At 40.5% G+C, this 21,421-nt stretch overlaps 1 protein-coding gene across 1 annotated transcript in view; it reads right to left on the bottom strand.

Annotated features, from left to right (window-relative positions):
- Positions 1-1,759, bottom strand: part of TRMT9B (tRNA methyltransferase 9B (putative)) — an 88,051-nt gene extending 86,292 nt beyond the window's left edge. Inside the window, exon 1 of the mRNA XM_077144431.1 lies at positions 1,433-1,759. The gene's annotated coding sequence lies outside the window, so the exon portion shown is untranslated. The remainder of the gene's footprint in view (positions 1-1,432) is intronic.
- Positions 1,760-21,421: the final 19,662 nt, after the last annotated feature.

Genomic DNA, 21,421 nt, shown 5'->3' with positions numbered 1-21,421 from the left:
TGGCCATTTAGGATGACTATACTTTCAGACACAGCAGGGGCCAAACTACGCCAGAATTAGGTTCATTATTTAGTTCCTTCAGTCTGTCTTTAAATTCCCCAGTATCTTCATTCTTTCATGCCACTCTTCTCAGAACACTTCCTCATTTATCTACGAATAAAAACGTAAGACTGCACGGACAACTGCTGACAGCCTAATTTTAACGATGCATTATACCAAGGGCTAAATTGCAGTGAGAGCTTTGAATCAATTACTATTTAAAAGCATATATTGGAACACCAACATGTTCTGACAACAAGGATTTTGTTGAATTTTTTCCTCAACATTAATCCTGTATACTGCCCCCCTCCCATAAAAGGACAAATTATTCCTCAAGAACATCATCTCTGTATTCAACCTTTTTAGAAACAGTATTTCTTTTGAATCAGGAAGTGTCTACAGAGTTCCCTTTTCAAATGTGACCAAATACATAAAGGAAGCAGTAGTTCTCTGGTGCAGTTTCTCTAGTGACAAAACACTTTCCATCACATCAAGGTCTCCTTTAAAATAAGTTACATTCAATCAAGAGCCCACAGTGAGCCACTTTCACTTTTCTAAATTGGCTCTCCTGCTCTCTGGCACTGCTCACCAATTATCAGAGTCCTTTACACTGCATTTTCAGCCAGGATTCAGGAACAGAAAAACCACGAGCTCTCCCTTCTCTACAGTTCAAAACAAACTAACCATTCATTAGCCAGTAAGCTCAAGGATTCTGTACGCTAATAGGTCACAAGGATAATGAAACTTTTAGCTGCCAAAATAGATTCAATGCCAATCCTTATCAGTGATATTGCCAATAACCTTAACATGAAAACGACACAGATATATTCTAGTTCTTTACCCACACGAAATGTTCAATGTACATTCAAATTCATGCATACCACCCAATACAAAGCTTTGCACATAAATGATCCTCTTTCTACACCAAGCATCGTAGTTTATACCATTTACCACAAAGAACATACATACAGCAAATAATGTTATACAGCTCCTACCACCCCATTTTGGCATTCCTTCTAAAATTGCATTTTTATAGTCAGCCTTGACTATTTCAAAAAGTTCTTTCAGATCAACTAACAAAATATTCTGACACACTCTCTGGCTTAAAGTTATCTTAAATGTGTCCTATCCTGCTAGTTAAAAAAAAATCAGTGCCCCCAAAGATAACTTTTAAAGGGAAAGATACACGTATCCTCCCCGTAGAACACAACTCCCTGTTGACCCTTAAGACATTAAACGTGTTCCTTTCAGTTTTGAGTTCCCAATATTCCGCTCCGACATCTGCAGCCCTTACCAAGCCCGGCAGGCTCGCCGGTTATGCTCTCGGCTAAGTTTTCAAGGCAAACAGATCACCCGAAGCCACTGGAGTTAGACAGGAAGATCACGAACTCACCCAGGTGCTCAGAGTCCCGGGAAGGGAGCGCGCGGGAAGCGACCTGTCGCGCCCCCTCCTCCCTGCCGGCGGCGGGAGGGCAGACCCAGGGCGGTCAGAACTAGGGTGGAGAAGAGGCTTCTCGCCGCTCCCCTCTGGCGACCGCTGCTGTCAGCGTCGCCGTCGCCGGTGCTTTCTGCACGGTCTGGGGGCGAAGGTCTACCGAACCACGGACAGTTGCAAATACTCTCCCGAAGCTGGAGGAAAAGGGCTGCTTTTGCATCAGAGCCCGGGGTCTGTGGCGGGGTGTCACTTCCACCCCTTGCCCGATTTTAAGAGGGGGTGAGAATGAACGGAAGAGGAAAAAAATAATAATAATAAAAATAGACGGAGGACGGGAGAGCGCGCGGGGGGGAGCGAGGCACCGGGTGCGCGCGGGCCGGGTGTGCGCGCGTCCCCGGGAGCGAGCTCCGGGGTCCCTTAAGAGGCAGAAGTTACGGCGAGGCCCGGGCTGGCCTCTCGGGCCGAGGCTCTGCAGGCAGAGCCGGGGGACGGCCTTTCTGCAAGATCCTCCCCCTGGCGCGGCCGGGCTCCACGCCTCGCCAGCCCTTTGGGCGCGCCCCGCGCGCGGGCAGCGCCGCTCCCGGGGGATCTGGGGGCTTCGGGCGGCCGCCGCGACAGTAGCGGGGTGGGGGCGGGGAGGGGGTGGGGGTGGGGTGACCGCCCGCCGCCCCCGGGAGCGCAGCACCCCGCCTCCAGCTCGGCCGCCCTGACCCGCCCTCACCTCTCCGCAGGCGGCGCTCGGGCTCCGGCGTCCTCGCGGAGCGAGGACAGTGGAGATTCGGGGCAGAGCGGGCGGCAGCGTCGGAGGGGCGCGGAGGCAGAGCGAAGCCAGGGGGGAGTGGCGATGCCCCCGGCGATGCCCCGGGTGCTGGGAACGCTCGCCTGAAGGTGCAAGGGGAAGGGTGGGGGTGGGGGAAGGCTTGGCCTCGCCCGCACCCTCCGGGCCCGGGAATGGGGGTGACCTTCTCCTCTGTTCCTCGGGCTAGGCGGGTACACCTGGGCCGGCCCGGAGCGCAGCAACGCGCTGCCTGGGGTGATAACAACGTCCCGCAACTGCGTGACGCTTTGAGCCTGTTTTTTTTTTTTTTTTTCTTCTCTCATTTGAACCTTGCAATCACCTCCTTCAATGGCATTGTCCCCATTGGGCACCTGGGGCACAAGGGATAACTAGAGATCAGAGGGGTTAGAAAGACTCAAGGTGCCACTGCCCAGGCTTTCCGGAACTTTTCACAACAGCGTGCTTAATCCGTGAAGACTTCTGCAAAACGAGCCCCTTCAAAGTAGCATCTCAACGAAGGAGGGGTGGAATTGAGGTTACAAGTTTCTGCCTAGATTGGACACAGAGCCCTCCTCCCCCTATTGCTTCTGTGACGATAGCGTTACCTTAGCGTAATAATCCTGCAGCCCTATTATTAAACGCCTCCGTTATCATTAGGGACCTATGCACTCTAAAAAATGCACGTGTCCCAAATCGAGCAATTAGCATGTTTGGTAGCTGCTCTGCTGACCTTTTTGTATGAGGTCGATGCTTCTGACCCCTATTGGGGGGGGGGTGGGGGTGCCGGGAGCGTCATGCTGATTTGTTTTTCCAAGGGTGGTTTTTTTTGCGGAGACATGATTATATCTCTCCCATAGACAACGATCGTATCTTAACTTACCAGGAGGGCTGCTATAGCTGGTGATTGTGGAATAGTTTTTCCTATTTCTGCAAACATCTTTCCTCCCCTTTAAAAGGAAAAAAAAATTCTGAACCTAGTTTTACATGTTCTTCTTGAACTAAATACCAGCCTACAGAAAATGTCATTGCTCTTTTTTGTTTCCGTTCAGCAGAGAGAGCAACGGCTACAGGATGACCTTGAATGCAGGATACATAATGGATACTGTAATGTTTTTTGTCCTCTTCTAACCGGGCAAAAAGAGACAGAACACACCTAAATACATATAGTGTAATGCCTGGCATATATTAGGAACCTAATAAATACTTCTTGAGTGGATAGGATTTAAGCAGAATTGTGATAAATATAAAACTGACTTGAAGTTCTGCAAGAAAATATGAGGGAAGTCAGTTATAGGTGAGACCGTCAGGCAAGTGGTGATAGGCTTAGGACTTTGATATGGAGAAGTGGCTAAAGGATGTGAGGAACTGTGTCGGGCTTCAGGGTATAGCAGAGGCAAAGATTCTTAACCTTTTGTAGGTATTAGGCCCCTGTAAGAATCTGATAGGAATTTTGGAACCCCCTATATAATAAACAAATGTAAAACTATTTTCATCCATTTTCTGAGGATTCGCAGATGTGTGGAATCCCCAGACTTCTGTGAACTTAAATTACCTTTTCCTTGTTTGGAGACAGGGAGAAAAATAAAGGAATTATTTCTAATTGAGGTCATGAGAAGAGACATTGCCAAGTCCATCACTAGAATTTGGGTGCCAGCTGTGGGAATGGAAAGAAAAAAGTGCCGTAAAGAAAATTTAGACACCCGAGAAGCTTAACACTCCCTCTTTGACAGCTGAGCTTTTAAACTTGTTACTCTTTTTTCACATGAGCAAAAAAAAAAAAAAAAGGCAAAGGGATAGATAAAAGACAACTGTCAAAACATTGACAGTTGTTGAACTTGGGTGGATGGATGGGGAATTATTGTATTATTTTCTCATTAATTGTGATGTTTGAACTTTTTCATGAAAAAAATGAGGTTTTACTCTCACCACCAATCCTATGACATTTCTTTTTTTTAAAATATTTTTGTTGATAAATCTTAACATAGAGACAGTCCATACATGGTGTACAATCAGTGGCTCACAATATCATCACATAGTTGTGTATTCATCGCTGTTTTAGTCTGTAAGCTGCCAGATTGCAATATACCAGAAACTGAATGGCTTTTAAAAAGGGGAATTTATTAAGTTGCAAGTTTACATGTTCTAAGGCTGTGAAAATGTCCAAATTAAAGCAAGACTATAGGGCGGGCTACGGTGGCTCAACAGGCAAGAATGCTTGCCTGCTATGCCAGAGGACCAGCATTCGATTCCCGGTGCCTTCCCATGTAAAATTAAAAAAAAATAAATAAAGCAAGACTATATAAATGTACAATCTAAGGCATCCAGGGAAATATACCTTGGTTCAATAAGGCCGGTGAAGTTCAGGGTTTCTCTCTCAACTGGAAAGGCACATGGTGAACATGGCAGCGTTTGCTAGCTTTCTCTTCAGGCTTCTTTTTTCATGAAACTCCCCAGGAATGTCTTCCTGCTTCAATTCCAAAGGTCTCTGGCTGCGTGGGCTCTTGTGGCTCAACTCTAAAGTGTTTTCCAAAAATGGTTCCCTCTTAAAGGACTCCAGTAAGCAACCCCACTTTGAATGGGTGGAGACACACCTCCATGGAAACCATTTAATCAAAATTTACCACCCACAATTGGGTGGGTCACATCTCCATGGATAATTGATAAAGCTCCCACCCAGCAATATTGAATGAGGATTAAAGGACATGGCGTTTCTGGGGTCCAACACAGATTCAAACAAGCACAATCACCATGATCATTTTTTAGAACATTTGCATCACTCCAGAAAAAAGAAAAAAGGAAAAGCTCATACATATCATACCCCTTACCCCTCCCTCTCAATGACCACTGGTATTTCAATACACACAGTTTATTTTAACCTTAGTCCCCCCTATTATTTGTTTATTTTTATCCATAATTTTTACTCATCTTTCCATACCTTACCTACAAGGAGCATCAGACACAAGGTTTTCACAGTCACACAGCAACATTGTAAAAGCTATATCGCTATACAATCATCTTCAAGAATCAAGGTTCCTGGAACACAACAGTTTAAGGTACTTCTCTCTAGCCACTCCAATGCACCATAAACTAAAAGCGATATCTATATAATGCGTAAGAATAACTTCCAGGATGATCTCTTGACTCTGTTTGAAATCTCTCAACCACTTAAACTTTATTTTACCTCATTTCTTTTTTCCTCCTTTTGGTCAAGAAGGCTTTCTCAACCCTTGATGCTGGGTCCCGGGTCATTCGGAATTTCTGTCCCATGTTGCCAGGGAGATTCACACCCCTGGAAGTTATATCCCACAAAGGGGGTGGAGGGCAATGAGTTCTCTTGCCACACCAGCTTAGAGAGGCCACATCTGAGCAACAAAAGATGTTCTCTGGGGGTGACTCTTAGGGCTAATTTTGAATAGGCTTAGCCTGTCCTTTGCAGAAATAAGTTTCATAGAGCTGAATCCCAAGATTGAGGGCTCAGCCTATTGATTTGGTTGTCTCCACTGCCTTCAAAAATATCAGTAATTCTCCAGATGGGGAAGTTGAATATTTCCTCCTTTCTCCCCAGTGCCCCAAGGGGACCTTGCAAATATTTCTTTATTCACTACCCAAATTACTCAGGGATATATTATACTAACCTGGACAAACCAATGAAGTCTCACACTCTATTCAAGATTCCATGTACTTATGGTGTTCAACTAAACTGACCATACAAGTTAAATTAGGAAATGCCCTTCTCAAAATATAAATTTTGCACCAAATAAACATCTCTCCCTTTGGTCTCATACAGAAGTTGAAGTTTGAAAATATGGACAATATCCTCTGTTACCCTGTATTTCTGATATACTTTAATCCTATTCAAATCAGCTTCTTTCATATCTCTACTCGAAGTCAGATCCCTTTTTCAACTTTTTAAGCAGTTCCTGTATAGGGTCCTATACATTTCTTAACTTGACTTTTTATATATGGGAATTTTGTATTTAAAAAAGAAAAGAAAAAAGTATATAAATATTCAGTGATGCCACCCATAGCAATAGGTTTTTATTTAACGAGTGTTTTCCTGATTTTTCCTAAACTTTATGCTTAACTTCATTTTATGTTGTTTAGTTTCTTTTATCAGTTAACTCTCCAGATCTGACACACATCTCTGGAGGCCATGCATCCCTGAGTACCTACCTGCTTTTTGGCCTCCTTCTGAGAAAAGCAGCCAGGGGTGACTTCTCATCCACAGGTTGCTATACAGCCCACCATGTAACTAATCCCCCAAGGACTGAGGCCCACCCAAGGAGCTGTCTGGTTTGTCCTGCAGCCTGCTGGGAGGTCTCTGCCAAATAAGAATTGGCTATAATGCATTGAAAAAAAAACCCAGTCAGATCTTTTTCTTCCTTGTCTCATGGAGGCAGGGTCTGAATTTGAACCCAAGTGCTGTTTGCTACACAGCCCATGTTCTTTTACTTTTTTTACAATATGGACATTCTTTTTTTAAAACATAGTTGTATATATATTTTTATTAATTTAAAAATTTTTGAAAAATATAACAACAAGCATTCTTAACATGTGATCATTCCATTCTACATATATAATTAGTAATTCCCAATATCATCACACAGTTGCATATTCATCATCGTAATCATTTCTTAGAATATTTGCATCAATCCAGAAAAAGAAATTAAAAGAAAACAGAAAAAAATTCATACATACCATACCCCTTACCTCTCCCTTTCATTGATCACTAGCATTTCAATCTACTAAATTTATTTTAACATTGTTCCCCCTATTATTTATTTATTTTTAACCCATATATTTTACTCATCTGTCCATAAGTAGATAAAAGGAACACCAGACACAAGGTTTTCACAATCACACAGTCACACTGTGAAAGCTGTATCATTACACAATCATCTTCAAGAAACATGGCTACTGGTGCACAGCTCTACATTTTCAGGCAGTTTCCTCCAGCCTCTCTGTTATGCCTTAACCAAAAAGGTGATATTTATTTAATGCGTAAGAATAACCTCCAGGATAACCTCTAGACTCTGTTTGGAATCTCTCAGCCATTGACACTTTATTTTGTCTCATTTCTCTCCTCCCCCTTTCGGTCGAGAACGTTTTTTCAATCCCTTGGTGCTGAGTCCCAGCACATAGAGCCTATGCACTTAACCACTGTGTTTAAGAAAATAGATTGGACATACGCTTTCTTCTACCTCAGGAAAAGGAAAGAATTAAATTGAGTCATATGCATGACCAGGCCACACTGCAGAAAGAAATGGATGCCTTGATGACTCACAAGCTCACCCTTTTGTACCAGCAGATGCTGCTGGGTTTCTTCATTGACTTTCTAGGACCTTCTGAGTTTCATATGGCTGTGGAGACCGTTGCTTGTTCTTCCTTTTTTCCTTACATAGGTTCATAATAATACCAATGAATATTTCCTCTTTCTTTTTTTTAGTAACCTGACTTAACCCAACTCTATGCTACCATGCTGATTTCCTATACTATTGATATGACAGGAAGTAGATTTAACTGTTTTTTCCACTGTTATATCCTGTTAGTAGATTTCTTTTCTCCTAATAAAGACAGAAAAGATACCTTTTAGAGGTGTTATCTATAAGCAAATTACTGCAAATCAAGTCACACTTTCTAATTGGCCTTTTTTTTTTTGATATGCTGTTTGTCGGGGTCACATTTCATTTGTTTTCCATGTGAGTATCCAGTTATTGCAGCATCATTTATTGAATTTTTGTTTGTTTGTTTCCTTGTTTCCTTTTGTTTTGTTTTACTGGGGAAGTGCATGGGCTGGGAATCAAACCCGGTCTCCTGCATGGCAGGTGAGAATTCTACCACTGAACTACCCTTGCGCCCCCTCCAATTGGCATTTTAAAAAATTCATAAACTGAATATTTATTCACAAAAAATAACATTTTTCCCTCTAAATCATTATGAAAATTGTATCTAGGATTTAGCAGCTCTGATTTTCAATCATTTATTAAATGGAAATGCTATGACATACCCCACCATGGGTTGGCTTAAACAATGGAAATGTTGGCTCATGGATTTTAGTCAAAGAGAAGTCTAAGGTTGCGGTGTCAGCAAGCCAATGCTTTCATCCTAAAGTCTAACATTCTGGTGGTAGCTGCCTGCGATCCTTGGGGTTCCTTGTTTGCAGCACGGCCTCGTGTCACATTGCAAAGTCCTCTCCTTTCTCATTTATTCCATTGACTTCCAGCCTCTGACTCTTCTTTTCTCTTTAAATACCTCCAGTAACAGGATTAAGATGCATCTTGATTCAGTCAGCCATACCTCACCTATAAATAACATCTTTGAAAGGTCCTATTTGCAATGGGTTTCACACCCAGGAGTAGAATTAAGATTAAGGACCCATTTGCCTGGGGTATATAACTCAACTACCACATAAACCAATACTAAAAACAAATTATTACATGTTCCTCTGCTTAAGGTCCATTATCAGCTCTCCATTACTTTTTCATAACTCTTAGTCTCTTAAAATGTGGCATGAATGTAAGAAATTCATGTAAGTCTTTAGACTTTAGAGCTTTTAACCTTTATCTTATTTATTTTGTCCTCATTGCCTACCATAATTCTTGGCACTTAATATGAGCTCAATGCATGTATTTGAATGAATGAATTTGCATATAGTACTGTAAGATGCAAAATGTGCTGCATTATGCTTATGGGCTGTTTCATATTTCAACTTTGCATACCTACTATATACAAGACCCTGGTCAAAGTTCTGGCTATAGGTGTTTTTACTGTATTTCTCCTCCTGTCAAAGTCATCCAATGATTTCAAATTATTTTAACTAGTTAAAATCTAGTTTTAACTAGATTTTATCATGGAGCATAAGGAAATGGGGCCTTTCAACATGTGGAATGGTAACCTGGGGTGAAGTTAGCTACTGACTACAGGAAGAATTGTAAGTGCTCCAGGTTCCCTAGGATCACATTAGGAGGCTGGAGACAAACTATTCTGACGATGTGAATAGGCAAAGCACAAGCTTTATTGGCCTCGTTGGTTTCTAAGGATTACTCTCCACAAGCCAATCAGCCTGTGCCAATGATCGAAGAACTCACAGCTGTTTATTATATAAATCAGCAGGTCTTAGAAATAGGAGTGCTACCCAAGAGCTGCCCCTGGCATTGTTTAGGTGTACTTGGGCTGCAGCCCCGTATGCCTTCCATCCATGCTGTTCCTCTCTGACCATTTTGGTACCAGAACGTCTGGAGCTCCTGGATTTATTCAAGAAACTGGTGCTCTCCAGACCTGTGAAATGTGGAAGACCTCCTTGGGGTAAGCAGTGAATTTCCCAGCATCAGTAATAGGATTATTTTTTATCTGATACAGTTTTATGGGCAGAGCAGTTAAATAACCCATCTGTGCTCTGTCTTCCTGAACTATGTAGAAAACAGCCCTGCCAAATCTCAGCATTTCTCAAGCTCCTTGGCTCTCTGCTTTTCTCTCTTCATAATCCTTCTATGGGCAAACGCAGACACCCTTATAATATCAAGCAGTGTTGATGTCTGAAAAAGAGGTATCTCTGAAGTGGTCTGCTTATGGAACTTCCAGTTCCACACTGCTAGTGACATGCTCATCATCTCTGCCAGGATGACCTCAACACCTCTGAATCTGAAGTCTTAGCCTCCTCATGGACCTGATCTAGCTGCTCTTTGCTTCCTCCTATTAACCCCTATTCCCCCAATCACCTGGCACTTCAAGCATTTGCTTCTCCTTGCCTTTTATATCCCATCAGCATCTACTGTCTGCCAATTTTATCCTTGTAATGCTTCTTATATATCTCGTTTGATCCTTTCTTAATGTTGCTACCCTCATTCTTTAGGACTCTTGAATTCTCATCTAGATGATTATAATAATTGCTTAATCTGGTATCCGTAATATCAATGCCATCTCTTCCATAAAACCTTTTATCTTTTTTATCTGGAATTAATCTCTCTGTCCTAAAAAATTAATAATTTTTAAAAGAATCTATATCCTTCTGACACTTACCAATACTTTTATAAAAATTCTTCATTCATTCATTGTGCTGGTTTGAAATGATAAATGTACCCCATAAAAGCCATGTTTTACTCCTAATCCCATTTTGTAAAGGCAGCCATTTCTTCTAATCCCTATTCAGTGTTGTGTGTTTGAAACTGTAATTAGATAATCTCCCTGGAGATGTGATTTAATCAAGAGTGGTTGTTAAGCTGGATTAAGTGGAGGTGTGTCTTCACCCATTTGGGTGGGTCTTGATTAGTTTCTAAAATCCTATAAAAGAGGAAACATTTTGGAGAATGAGAGAGATTCAGAGAGACCAGAGCAGAATGACATAGCCATGAGAAGCAGAGTTCATCAGCCAGCACATTTTGGAGATGAAGAAGGAAAATGCCTCCTGGGGAGCTTCGTGAAACAGGAAGCCAGGAGAGGAAGCTAGCAGATGACACTGTGTTCACCATGTGCCTTTCCAGATGAGAGAGAAACCCTGAATTTCATCAGCCTTCTTGAACCAAGGTATCTTTCCCTGGATGCCTTTGATTGGACATTTCTATAGACTTGTTTTAATTGGGACATTTTCTCAGTCTTAGAACTATAAACTAGCAACTCATTAAATTCCCCTTTTTAAAAGCCATTACATTTCTGGTATATTGCATGCTGGCAGCTAGCAAACTAGAACATTCATTTATTCAACAAATACTTGAACATCCATTTTATGTGCTAGGAAAACAGTGGTGAGCAAAACAGATACAATACCTCCCCTATAGAACTTATAGTCTGATAGGGTGATGGACATTAATTAAATGATCGCAAATATCACAAATGAAATGTATGATTCAAAACTAAAATGTGTCTTGAAAGAAAGCTACAGAAAGCTATGAGAACTCGTGTTCCATCTCCCAAAGTTCTCACATACTTTAATAATTTGCTGTCATCTCCAATTCAAACCCATTATCCTTCTTCCTTGTAATTCATAATATTTGTTGAAGAAATAAAATGACATTGTTTCTTTGGTGCCACAGGAAATTTGGCCATTCTCCAGCTATCTTTTGTGTCATTAATCTACTTACCCTCCATCTCTGAAGCCATTTGATATTACATCCTTTTCGTCACACTTTTTGTCATATGGCTCTTTACCATCAACTATTTGTGTTCCTTTGATTTTGGGAGTCAGTTTTTTGCTGGAGCAGTGAGTGACACGTCTCCTAATTTCATTTATCTCTATTTTTCAACAGTGCTATTGCATAATTATTTTTCAAGGAGTACCCTCAGATCAGAAACTGTGTGTGTGTGTGTGTGTGTGCATGCTGTTTGTTTTTAGCTTGGAATGGACAGGGACTGGGGAAGGTGGCCTCAATCCAACAACAGAGAATGTATTATGTAAATAATGGAATTTTCGGCATGTGAAAATTACAAAACCATATTTCTGAAGACAATTTAATGACCTGCAATCTAATATAGTGTTATGCGAAAGAGCATTTTGACCCCAATTTTGTAAATATCATGTATTTATATATATGCATTGGAAAAAGATATCAAAAAGTTAACAAGTAGTTTTCTTTGGCTGGTGGAATTTTCATTTTCATATTCTTCCATATGTTTTAAAGGAAAGGGAGTGTATGTATTTTGAGCAAAGTATATCACAATTCATAGCCATAACTCTTTTCTTAAAAAAATTTTTATTAATTAAAAAAAATTACAAGAAACACAAACATTCCCAACACATACACTCAGCAATTCACAATATCATCACATAGTTGCATATTCATCATCATGATCATTTCCCAGAACATTAGCATCAATTCAGAAAAAGAAATAAAAAGACAACAGAAAAATGTAACAAACAGAAGAAAAAAAAATTTTACAAGCCATACCCCTTACTGATCCCTTTCATTGATCACTAGCATTTCAAACTAAATCTATTTTAACATTTGTTCCCCCTATTATTTAATTTTTATTCCATATGTTCTACTCACCTGTTGACAAGGTAGATAAAAGGAGCATCAGACACAAGGTTTTCACAATCACAGAGTCACATTGTGAAAGCTGTATCATTGTTCAATCATCATTAAGAAACATGGCTACTGGAACACAGCTCTACATTTTCAGGCAGTTCCCTCCAGCCTCTCCACAACATCTTAAAGGACAAGGTGATATCTACTTAATGCGTGAGAATAACCTCCAGGATAACCTCTCGACTCTGTTTGGAATCTCTCAGCCATGACACTTTGTCTCATTTCACTCTTCCCCCTTTTGGTCGAGAAGGTTTTCTCAATCCCTTGATGCTGGGTCTCAGCTCATTCTAGAGTTTTTCTCTATCCCTTGATGCTGAATCTCAGCTCATTCTAGGATTTCTGTCCCATGCTGCCAGGGAGATCCACACCCCTGGTAGTCATGTCCCACGTAGACAGGGGGAGTGTGGTGAGTCTGCTTGCTGTGTTGGCTGGAAAGAGGCCACATCTGAGCAACAAAAGAGGTTCTCTTGGGGGTGACTCTTAGGCCTAATTTTAAGTAGGCTTGACCTATCCCCTGTGGGTTTAAGTTTCATATGAACAAACCCCAAGACTGGGGGCTCAGCCTATAGCTTTGGTTGTCCACACTGCTTGTGAGAATATCAAGAATTCAACTTGGGGAAGTTGAGTTTTCCCCCATTCTCATCATTCCCCGAAGGGGACTTTGCAAATACTTTTCCACTCACTGATCAAATCACTCTGGGATTCATTGGGGCATCACCTGGACAAACCAACAAAATCTCATGTCCTATACAAAGTTCCATGTACTTAAGGTGTTCAATCAACTATCTACATAAATTATATTAGGAGATGCACTAGTCAAAGTATAGATTTGTACCAAATAAACATTTTTTGCTTTAGCCTCACACATTAGTTGAAAGTTTAAAATATTAAGTACCATCTATTTTCAGCACACTGCAGTAATGACATTCTTTTGTTCTTCCTCATGCAAAAACATTTTTAAATTTGTACATTTAGTCACTATCATTATACACTCTAGGCATTCCTAGATTACACCATCTCAATCTTTATCGTCTATCTTTCTTTGTGATTTCATTTATGCCCCAGCCCTCCTCCCTCTATCATTCTCATATGCAGTTTCATTCAGTGTTTTAACATAATTGTATTACAGTTAGGTAATATTGTGCTGTCCACTTCTGAGTTCTTATATTCAGTCCTGGTGCACAATCCGCATCCCTTCAGCTCCAGGTACCCAATATCTTACCCTATTTCTATCTCCTGATGGTCTTTGTTACCAAGGAAATATTCCAAGTTTATTCACTAATGTCAGTTCATATCAGTGAGACCATACAGTATTTGTCCTTTTGTTTCTGGCTAATCACACTCAGCACAATGTCCTTAAGGTCCATTCATATTGTTGCATATTTCATAACTTTATTCTGTCTTACAGGGCTGCATAATATTCCATCTTATGTAAATGTCACAGTTTGTTTAGTCAACTGTCTATTGATGGACATTTTGGCTGTTTCCATCTCTTGGTAATTGTTAATAATGCTGCTATAAACATTGGTGTGTAACTGTCCATTTGTGTCCTTGGCCTCGTGTCCTTTGAGTAGAGACAGCATATAGATGGGTCCTGTTTTTTAATCCATTCTGCCAGACTATGTCTTTTGATTGGCGAGTTTAATCCATTAACATTCAGTGTTATTACTGCATGGGTAGTACGTTCTTCTACTATTTTGCCTTCTGGATTTTATATGTCATATCTAATTTTCCTTCTTTTTACCTTTACTCATAGTCTTCCTTTCTACACTCTTCTTCACACCTCTCTCTTCTGTCTTCGTATCTGTCTCTAGCATTCCCTTTAGTATTTCTTGCAGAGCTGGTCTCTTGGTCACAAATTCTCTCAGTGATTTTTTGTCTGAAAATGCTTTAATTTCTCCTTCATTTTTGAAGGACAATTTTGCTGGATATAGAATTCTTGGTTGGCAGTTTTTCTCTTTTAATAATTTAAATATATTATCCCACTGTCTTCTCACCTCCATGGTTTCTGCTGAGAGATCTGCGCATAGTCTTATTGGGCTTCCCTTGTATGTGATGGATTGCTTTTCTCTTGCTGCTTTCAAGATCCTCTCTTTTTCTTTGACCTCTGACATTCTGATTATTAAATGTCTTGGAGTATGTCTATTTAGATCTATTCTCTTTGGGGTATGCTGCACTTCTTGGATCTGTAATTTTAAGTCTTTCATAAGAGTTGGGAAGTTTTCAGTGATAATTTCCTCCATTAATTTTTCTCCTCCTTTTCCCTTCTCTTCTCCTTCTGGGACACCCACAACACATATATTCGTGCACTTCATATTGTCTTTCAATTCCCTGAGTCCCTGCTCATATTTTTCCATTTTTTCCCCTATAGTTTCTGTTTCTTGTCGGATTTCAGATGTTCCATCCTCCAGTTTAGAAATCCTATGTTGTGTCTCTTGAAATCTACCATTGTAGGTTTCCATTGTTTTTTTCATCTCTTCTACTGTGTCTTTCATTCCCATAAGAACTGTGATTTGTTTTTTCAGACTTTCAGTTTCTTCTTTTTGTTCTTTCCTTGCCTTCTTTATATCCTCCCTCAATTCATTGATTTGGTTTTTGATGAGGTTTTCCATGTCTGTTCATACATTCTGAATCAATTGTTTCAGCTCCTGTATGTCATTTGAATTGTTGGTTTGTTCCTTTGACTGGGCCATGTCTTCAATTTTCCTAGTGTGATTTGTTATTTTTTGCTGGCATCTAGGCATTTAATTACCTTAATTAGTTTATTCTGGAGATTGCTTCCACTTCTTTTATCTAGGGTTTTCTTGCTGGATGAACTTGTTGTCTATCTGTTCTTTGACATTCTGTTCAGCTTTATCTGGACCTTTAGCTTAAGTTTTGTTTAACCGAGGAGAGTTTTTCAGTTCTTGTTTCTTGCCCTGCTTGTGTGGTGCCTTTCCCTCCCCACACACTTAGGAGGGTCTACTTAGATATTATAGACCCCAGCCAGATTTTCCTAGACCAAACGGGCCTCCTATCAGGAGGAAAGAGTCACCTGCATCGGTTTTCCCCGAGGGTAAGACCCAGCAGGTTGAAAGACTTTCCTGTGAAGTCTCTGGACTCTGTTTTTCTTATCCTGCCCTGTGTGTGGCACTTGTCTGACTGCAGGTCCCACCAGCATAAGATGATGCGGTACCTTTAACTTTGGCAGACTCTCCCTGCTGGGGGCATGGTGGAGACAGAGGAGAGGTTGTAGGCTGGTTTTAAGGGCTTCAAATTACCAAGCCCTGGTGTCTGAATTCCTTGATGGAGGGATTCCACCTGGGTGGGGCTTCACCCCTCCCCTGGGGAAGGCACAAGCTCCAGATAAGCCCCCAAAAGAGCTCACTTCTGCCTATGCCTGGGGCAGTGCAGCCTGAAAAGTCCTGCCGCTGTATCCAGAGGCAGTTAAGCCTTTGTAGATACACAGCCACAAAAACCTCTGTTTCTTTCTTTTTTTTTTCCCCCTTTTTCTGTCAGTCCTGCCCCCTTGGCACCAGGGCAAAAATGAGCAACCTCTGCTTTGATCAGGTTCACCTAAGCTGGGGGCCTATTTTTAGTAGTCAGAATTTGTTAATTAGTTCCACAACTGACGTTTGATTGTGCCCATTCCCTGCTGCTGGTAAAGTCCTTTCCTTTCCCCTCTGGGAAGCAGCCTGTGGGGGAGGGGCGCTGGCTGCCACAGCTTTGGGAACTCACGGTTCTGGGGGGTGCTCACAGCCAGTCCAGCTGGTCCAGACTGGGGTACGCTGTGTGTCTGGTCACTGATGTTGCCCCAGGAGCTGTTCTGTACTGTTTCTGGTTATTTAGTAGTTGTTCTGGAAGACAAACTAAAACGTGCATGTTGTTAAGCCACCATCTTGACCCGGAACTCACCATAACTCTTTTGTCACAGATCTTATTGATATTGCATCCCTGCCACTACCAATCAGGTATGCAAGAAACTGTATCAATACCTGCAAAGCCTTCTTGTTCCCTTTTATAATTATTATTTTAAATTCTCAATTGCAGCAGTGCAAGAAAGTCCAAATGTTTGAAGCATAGAATTCATAGTTACTGTAGAATTCATGTTTCACAAGCTCTCCAAGGCTATGTCAAAAATCATGCACCTTGTGTTGTAGCTAAACTGCCTTCTGTATTTACATTTTATTTGTTACATAAAGTCAAATATCAGCTCTATGGCTAAGAGTATTGATTAATTTACCTAATGATGAAGGTGATCTTGAGTTTATATGAAAGTCAGCTCTAGGAAATATTGAGAAGTAGATGGTGTGTTTATATGTATATGTGTGTTTAGTCCTTAGAGATCCCATGTTCTGGGAAAATGGAGGGTGCATTTTGAGGTGGTTGTTTTTAGATTTTCCCTGATATTATTTTTGAAACTGTTTTGGGACTTCTTTTAGTTTGCTAAATGCTGTCTGAATGCAATAAACCAGAAATGGATCAGCTTTTATAAGGAGGATTTATTATATTGCAAGTTTATAGTTTTAAGACCTTAAAAATGTCCAAACTAAGGCATCCAGAGAAAGATACTTTGGCTCCAAAGAAAGGGGCAGCTGTCATCTGCTAATCCTTGTACCCAGTTCTGTTTGCTTCCAGCTTTTGATTCCAGTGGCTTCCTTCTAAGTGTCTGTGGGCCTTCACTTAGCTTCTTCAGGGCAAAACTCTGGGTTCTGGCTTGCTTAGCATCCTTTGGGAGGGTACACACAGGCATCTGCTGGGCTCTGCATCTCCAAATGTCCATGTCTAGGCATGCCCTCTCTGTCAGCCCTCCAAACATCTCTAGTTGTCTGCATCTATGTCAGCTCTGAGCTTTCTCCAAAATATTTTCCCTTTTAAAGGACTCCAGTAAATTAATCAAAGACACATCTTAAATGGGCAGAGTCGCATGTCCATCTAATCAAAAGGCCACAATATTGACTCAGGATTAAAGACATGGTTTTTCTGGGATATACAACAGTTTTAATCCAGCACAGGTTGCTAGCTTTGAAAAATGTAAGAATAAATAGCATTTAAAATTTGTTATTAATATATTTTACTTGGTGTTAACGTACTATAAAATAGTTTCAGAAACCTATGCAGTAAGAAAATTTTATTACAAAACTATTTGTAATTGTTGAAATATAATTCTTATCTTCTGAGAACAAGCAAGACAATATTACTCTAATAAAAAAACCACTACCAAAATTCTAATCATCAGACTTCTGTGACCTTAATCCTGTTGTAGTTTGCTAGCTGCCAGAATTCAATATACCAGAAGTGGAAAGGCTTTTGAAAGGAGGAATTTAATATGTAGCTAGTTTATCGCTCTAAGACTGAGAAAATGTCCCAATTAAAGCAAGACTATAAAAATGTCCACATTAAGGCACCAAGAAGAGGTTACCCTCACTCAAGAAAGGCCGATGGTTTCAGTAGTTCTCTCTCAACTGGAAAGGCACATGGCGAGCATGGCGACAGTCTGCCAACTTTCTCTCCCGACTTCTTGTTTGAAGACCTTCTTTGTCTCCAAAGGTTGCTGCTGGTGGACTCTGTGGTTCCCTTGGCCTCATGGCTCTGCTCGGCTCTGCTGTGGCCTTTTCATGGCTCTAAAAAAAGGGAGTCTCTCCAAAATGTTTCCTTTTTCAAAGGATTAATGGATGGAGCCACAACTCCATGGAAGCTATCTGATCAAAAGTTACCACCCACAATTACTGGGTCACATCTCCACGGGAACAATCAAAATGCTCCCACCCAGCAATATTGAATGAGGATAAAAGGACATGGCTTTTCTGGGGTCCACCACAGATTCAAACCAACACACCAACCAAGGTCTCTGGATCTTCATTTATTACTCTAAAAAGTGAAGGAACTGAGTCAGATGATCCCTGAAGTGCCTCACAGTTCTTAAAACAAAAAGCCTGTTTGCTTGGACATGGAAGGGTTTGTTAGGAATAAAGAAGGGATTTGATGACTTCTTTGCCTCATCTTGTTCACTTCTGAGCTAGAGGTTGAGTAGGAAGGTCTATTCTTCAAACTGTATTTCAAAGGATTTGAAGTGAAGTTAATAAGTTTTCCATTGAATTCCTCTAAAAATTTTAGGAAGAACTTGAAATAAGGAGGGGGGAAAGGGACTTATTCTGAGAGGCCTCAAAGGACAGATACGAGTAAGCAAATGAAAGTTACTGGGAAGAATATTTAAACTCAACAAGAGGAAGAGATTTCTAAAATTTGAGCTGCCTGGAAGTAGGGCTCCTTCAGTTCTTACAATTCTTTGTCTCTGGACAGGCAGATAAAGAGGCGAGAGCTCTTACCAGCTGTGGTAGTTAGATTCACTTGTCAACTTGACCAGGTGAAGGCACCTAGTTCTGTTGCTGTGGATATGAGCCAATGGTATGTGAACCTCATCTGTTGCTAATTACATCTGCAGTTGGCTAGGAGGCATGCCTGCTGCAATGAATGATGTTTGACTTAATTGGCTGGTGCTTACATGACAGAGCACAATGTAGCACAGCCCAAGCAGCTCAGCATACCTCATCTCAGCACTCGCAGCTCAGCCCAGGCCTTTGGCAATGCAGAAAGAAATCATCCCAGGGAAAGTGGTTGGAACCCAGGGGCCTGGAGAGAAGGCCAGCAGAGATCACCCTGAGCCTTTCCACATAAGAAAGAACCTCAGTTGAAAGTCAGCTGCCTTTCCTCTGAAGAACTAATGAAATAAATCCCCTTTTTTTAAAAACCCAATCCACCTCTGGTGTGTTGCATTCCAGCAGCTAACAAACTAGAACACCAGCGATATTTGCAGTCACCCAGGTTTGGATATATCTCAGATACCAGGTCATGCCAGGTGCCTCAAGATCCTGATTTTTAGGGGCTAGGAGTCTTTGATGTGGTATTGACCAAGTGCTTTGAGAAATAGCAGAATGTAGAGTCTCTTCAAGTATTTGAACAAGGAATGAGTCTGATATTTGCACAACTCGGCCTCAACGGCCTCTTGTTTCTCTTTCCTGCTCCAGACGGTTTCATCTTCTGTATTATGAAAAATAACATGGTTATAGTTGGAAATAAGTTCACCAAAACAAGATATAAGATAACATTGGAGAGAGTAGCAAGGATTGTTTTCATCCCATTACTAGAGGGGTTCGGCTAAGGCCTGAGGAGGGAATGTAAAGAGTCTTTTGTAGGACTAATGAGGGAAAACTGGGTCCTCAGTTTGCCATAAGACTGTCTTTGCCATAAGATCTGTTGACCTTCCTTTTTCCCGTTTAACATGAAAGCAGAAGAGGAAGTAAGATGAGCAAAACATCTAGTTAGCAGGAAGGTGATTACAAGCATAAAAATAAATCCAACTGAGCAGAAAAAGAACAGACTCAAAAGGCCTGGTAAAGTTCTCTGCCTAAAAGAAAACACAAATTACCACCACCCAACAAGAATAACAAAAACAGGAGAAAATGTCTTACCGAGCAGATTGACTCTTAATTGGAACATCCAAAGGCGAAGATTGCAGGTGAAAGCATTGGTTGAAGTCTCTACCAGCACAGAGGGGTCCGAAAGTCCCTGGGGACAAACGTTTCTATTACTTGCAGGAAGGAACTCATCCATCATTTTGGACAGTGGCTCTTTCATTCCTTGGGGCAAAAGCTTCCCTACATTCTTGATTCCAGTCACATGCCATCTTATCGTAAGTCGAATCAGTATACTTTGAAGAGAGCAATGCTGAAATGCCAAGCATAACTTTTCTATATCCAAACTGTATTAATGTTAAAAGAGCTTTACTCGAGAAATGTTCATGCAAAAGAGAAATCTATCGTATATGGAAAATTTTTCCAAATTTTTTTATTTATACCTAAATTAATCAACTATGGTAAATGTATAAAGTCAGTAAATATGAGCTCCAGCTTTAAAGAAAGGCTGGAGTGGTTTGCGGTTCTAGAGTTCTGTGTCTCTGATTGTCGTATTGTTGAATTTTACATTAGAAATTTTTGGAATTATTTCTACATCTATTGATTCAATATCCAGCTGCATTTTAGAGAAAGACAGAGAAAAACAAAGAATTACAAAGATATTTTTGTCTATTCTACTGACTGAAAAGAAAAAACTGTAAAAATATAGAGGCAAAAATGTATTTGCTTCTCAGTAGATTAATTTTTAATATTGCTGACCAATTATTCTAACACAGAAGCAAATACAGGGTGTGCTGGGGGAGGTCTGCTTGCCTTTATGAGAAAACAACATAAAAGAACCACATCATGTTAATAAAGCACTTGTGGATGCATGCAAAGTTTAAGAGATGAAAGGGATTTTAGAGATAATAGATTGCACATAAAGGAAACAAATGTTTGCTCAAGAAACATCTGAAATTCAGAACTGTGTGTAAAAGAAAATTAAAACACCCTTAATTGTTCCTCCTAAAGACAATCTTGTTTAACATTTTGGTGCATTTCCTTCCTGTCTGTCTATTTACCATTTTAAAAATAAAAACTGGGATTACATTGCAACCCTTTTTACTTTAAATTGTGTTGTTATGTAATATATCGGGTGGTTAAATAACATCCCCAAAGCACTGATAAAATCATCATCAAATTTCAATTTTTAAATGTTTGTCATGTGCCAGGTGGTATGCAAACTACAATGCATGTATTACCTCATGCAATCCTCAGGCAAACCCAAGGCAACTTTATTATCATTATTTTTTAACAAATGGGGTAACTGAGGCTAAGGGAGGTTAAGAAACTTGCCCAAAGCTAAGAAATGGTGGAGTTATAACTTGAGCCCTGATGTGTCTGACTGTAACACAGATATGATTATGACATATTATTTTACATTGGAAATGTAAAAAAAATGTAATTTTTCTTACTTGTCAGGAGATCAAACAACTTCCTTTAGAAGCTTTAACTGAATAAATCACCACAACAGCTATGTGAATTGCGTCTTTCCTGAGAGTAAATTATACCCTAGTCATCAAGATTTTCAGTTTGTATTTTTTTTCACAGCTCTGGGTATTAAAAGGGCAATGTTTGTCTCTGTTCTTGGGGAATACTCTAAGCCTACCTTAAAACCACATAAGGAAATCCAAATAATAGTACATCTGCTTCCTTTTCATAATAATGTTATTTTGATTCACTGTGCTGGTTTGAAACTGTTATGTACCCCAGA

The sequence above is a fragment of the Tamandua tetradactyla genome, chromosome 26, assembly GCF_023851605.1.
Source record: "Tamandua tetradactyla isolate mTamTet1 chromosome 26, mTamTet1.pri, whole genome shotgun sequence".
Classification (NCBI taxonomy): Eukaryota; Metazoa; Chordata; class Mammalia; order Pilosa; family Myrmecophagidae; genus Tamandua; species Tamandua tetradactyla.
Note: the sequence above shows the minus strand (reverse complement) of the source record. Positions and strands in the feature narration are given on the sequence as shown.